We start from the raw sequence: 4584 nt of genomic DNA on the forward strand, positions 1-4584 counted from the left end.
GTGTAGCTTCCTCTTTCTCAACAGTCAGGGGACTGTTAGCCAATGTTAATGGGATGGTCAGTGAGGAAGGAAGAAACCGATTACTGTACCCAGCGCTATGGCCTTGTGTGCAAGCATGCCTCCCCTGTTGGTGGACATACGAGGCCTCACATGAAGCCTGTTGGGAGGAAAAGCCCCAGTATCCCTAATTTTCCAGCCTAAAAATAGCAAAGGAAAAGCTGGGCGGCGGTGGTGCACACCTGTAACCCCAACACTTGGGAGGCAGAGGCAAGCGGATCTCTGTGAGTTTGAGGCCAGCCTGGTCTACAGAGAGGGTTCTAGGACAGCCAGAGCTACCCTGAGAAACCCTGTCTTGAATACCCCCACCAAAGTGAAGGAAATCTATAATCCCATAGAATGAATGTATAAACTCTCTTATCCACCTGTCAGGTACTTGAATGTTCATAGAGTCTGAGATCACATAACCTACAGGAATCCTTGGGAGTGCCAACCACATCCACTCCATGCCAAGTTAGGGGAGTGTGTGTGTTTGCTGGAACTAGAAGCCAGCACCATTGGGGATGCCAGGAAAATAAGTATATATTCTGCTGAGTTAGACAGAGCAGTTAGGTTGTTTTGGGGTTTTTTTGTTTTGTTTTGTTTTTGTTTTGTTTTATTGAGAGAGGGTCTCTCTATTACGTAGTTATAGCTGTCCTGGAAACTCACTCTGTATATCTGTAGATCAGGCTGGCTTCAAACTCACAGAGATCCACCTGCCTCTGCCACCCAAGTGCTGGAATTAAAGGCATGCACCACCACCACCCAGCTCCTTGTTAAGTTTGAATTAAAGAAGTTTATGAAGGCTGGAGAGATGGCTCAGTGATTAAGAGCATTGAATTAGCCAGGCAGTGGTGGCTAATTCCAGCACTCAGGAGGCAAAGACAGGTGATCTCTGTGAGTTCAAGGCCAGTCTGGTCTACAGAGTGAGTTCCAGAACACGCACCAAAGCTACACAGAGAAACGCTGTCTCAAAAAAAAACAAAACAAAACAAAGGCACTGAACCATTATCTAGTTCTGGGATTCAGGTACGTGCTAGCATGCACCATTTATATAATTCTGGGATTCAGGTATGTGCTAGCATGCACCATTTATATAGTTCTGGGATTCAGGTGTGTACTAGCACACACCATTTATATAGGTCTGGGATTCAGGTGTGTACTAGCACACACCATTTATATAGTTCTGGGATTCAGGTGTGTACTAGCACACACCATTTATATAGGTCTGGGATTCAGGTGTGTACTAGCACACACCATTTATATAGGTCTGGGATTCAGGTGTGTACTAGCACACACCATTTATATAGGTCTGGGGACACAACCCTGGTTGAGCCATTCATTTTCTTTAAGGATTTATTTTATTTATGTGTGTTTGTGTGTCTTCAGGAGGGCATCAGACCCCCTCAGAACTGGAGTTAGAGGCATGGCTGCTAGGATCTGAACCTGGGTTCCCATGTTTGAGCAGCAAACACTCTTAACCAATGAGCGGCCTCTCCAGCCCCACAGCCTGGGTCACAGAGACAGGGTTTCTCAGTAGCTTTGGAGCCTGTCCTGGAACTCCCTCTGTAACCCAGGCTGGCCTCAAACTCACAGAGATCCACTTACCTCTGCCTCCCGAGTGTGGGATTAAAGGCATGCGCCACCACCAGGGCACACTGGGTCACTTCTTAAGGAAAGCCACAACGGTCCTGCCATGGCTTCGCTATCTCTGGCAGTTCCGGTTGTTTACAAGAGGGTCATCTGGGGTTGGTGAGTATGGGGACAGAAATGATTCACTGTCCCTGGTTCACTAATCTCTTTGGGATTCATGCAGAAACACATCCCTTACTCTGTCTTCCAGTTAATCCTGAAGAAATGTCAATCTTGGGCTGACTGACTGGCTGAGTGAGTCAGGGTACTTGCTGTCAAGTCTGATGACTGGAGTTTAAACCCCCCCCCCCCCGCAAAGCAGAAGAAGATCAGCTAACAGTTGTCCTCTGACCTCGAGACACACACACACACTAAACAAATAAATAAATAAGTAGGTACAATTTAAAAGAAGAAAGAAGCTGTCACAGTCTGACCTCTGAAGGGAGCAGGCGCAAGGCTTACACTCAAGTTCTATGAGTTGTGTAATATCAGTTCAATTAACTAAAACATGTTTCCTTTTGTAGATCCAACTTCACCATTACACCCCCATCCTGTCTTTTAATTCTGTATTCAAAACACACAAACTTCCCACACACTGCTGCTGGCTGGCTTTTGGCCTGCATTCTTGGGCGGAGACTGCCTCCTGGGGCTGAACTATACGGGGCTGTTAAATATTTGCAGACCTATAATGCTCAGTGTCTAGGTGCTTGTGACACACCCCGTCCCGAGTTCCTCAGCACAGCTTTTCATCACAAGCATCTTCCTGCGGAGGCTAACCTTAGACTTGTGAACACCCTCATATTTCTCGAAGAGTTCCTCAACAGCCATTACACTCATTGCATTCCTTGCGATATCTCCACCTCTGGCCTCCAACTGCACCTTAGTCTCAAAGTTCAGGACACAGCCTAGCTGAAATAGCCGTCCATGAAACTGTCAGGGTCAGCTGGAGGCTTTGATGGCGTTGCCTGGACAGCCTGGGTATTCATCTACACCGGGGTGTGTGGTGGACCCAGCAAGCCCTGTTTTCAGAGTTATGGATTGACTTTTTCTGCCTAACTTGTCTACACAAGAATTCTCTCTTCCACCATGTGCAATAATTTAATCGACTGCCTCATTCCGATCCCAGGGCTTACCTGCTCTCCTCTTCCTGGGAAAGGAGGTGTTGTAGCTGTTGCTGTGAGAAATAGCATACCAACTGCCTTAGTCGGGTTTCTATTCCTGCAATGAGACACCATGACCAAAAAGCAAACTGAGGAGGAAAAGGATTTATTCAGCTCACACTTCCACACCACTGTTCATCACTGAAGGAAGTCAGGACAGGAACTCAAACAGGACAGGATCCTGGAGGCAGGAGCTGATGCAGAAGCCATGGAACAGTGCTGCTTACTGGGTTGCTCCTCATGGCTTGCTTAGCCTGCTTTCTTATAGAACCCAGGACCATCAGCCCAGGGATGTCCCCAACCCACAGTGGACTGGGCCCTCCCCCATCAATCACTAATTAAGAAAATGTCTTACAGGTAGTCTACCTGCAATTCTATCTTACGGAGGAATTTTCTCAGTTGAGGTTTCTTCCTCTCAGATGACTGCAGCTTGGGTCAAATTGACCAAAAGAAAAAAAAAATACATCCAGCAAACTGACCAAAAGCAACTTGCAGAGAGGGTTTATTTCAGCTAATATATCATAGATCATCATTGAGAGAGGCCCAGGACCAGAGACCAAGGTTTAACTCTCTCTCCCTTCTGTCTCCCCTTTTCTCTTCCCCCTTCTCTCTCCTCTCTCTCCTGTCTACCACCCCAACACACACACACACACACACACACACACACACACACACACACTTCATTCTATTATTAATTGTGTGTGTATCTGTGTGTAGAAACATGCATGTGTGAGTACAATTCCCTTGGAGTCCAAAAGAGGTTGTGAGCTGCCACATGTGGGTGCTACAAACTGAACTGGGTCCTCTGGAAGAGCAGCCAGTGCTCTTAACTACTGAGCCACCTCTCCAGCCCCTCAGCTACCTTTCTCGGACAGCTCAGACCCTTCTGCCCAAGGATGGCACTGCCCAAAGTGGGATAGGTCCTCCTACATCAATGTGCAAGCAAGAAAATTCCCCACAGACCTGCCCATGGGTCAGTCTGAGAAAAGTAATTCCTCAGATGAGATCCCCTCTTCCCAGATATGTTGAAGTTTGTGGTCAGGCTGATAGATAACAAACTAGCCACAGTTTGGAACAGGTCAGTACTTTGCAGCAATGTTCTTGTTCTGTTCCCAGCATGTGAGAAAAAAAAGAAAGAAAAAAGATAGAGGAGGAGGTCAGGGGACGTAGCTCAGTAAGTACAGTGCTCGCCTGGCATGTACAAAGCCTTGGCTTCAATGCCCACTACCACATAAATCAGGTGTGGCGTTACACCTTTGTAATCCTAGCACTGGGGAGGTGGAGGCAGAAGGATTATGTTTTAGTTGCTGTTCTATTGCAATATGACCACAGCAGTTCTTATACAGGAAAATATTTAATTGGGGCTGAATTACAGTTTCAGAGGTTTAGTCCCTTGTCATGGCAGGGATCATGGAAACATGCAGGCAGACATGGTGTTGGAAAAATGGCTGAGACTCTACATCTGAATCTGCAAGCAGCAGGAAGAGAGAGAGACAGAGAGACAGAGAGAGAGACAGAGAGAGACACACACACACACACACAGAGAGAGAGAGAGAGAGAGAGAGAGAGAGAGAGAGAGAGAGAGAGACTGAGTCTGACTTGAGCTTCTGAAACCTCAAAACCCACCTCCAGTGACACACCTTCTCCAACAAGGCCATACCTCCTAATACATTAAAATAGTATCACTCTCTATGCGCCTATGGGGGGCATTTTCATTCAGATCACCACAGAGTAGATCTTTGTGAGATGGATCAGG

This window comes from Myodes glareolus, chromosome 9 (assembly GCF_982192425.1).
Source record: "Myodes glareolus chromosome 9, mMyoGla1.1, whole genome shotgun sequence".
Lineage (NCBI taxonomy): Eukaryota > Metazoa > Chordata > Mammalia > Rodentia > Cricetidae > Myodes > Myodes glareolus.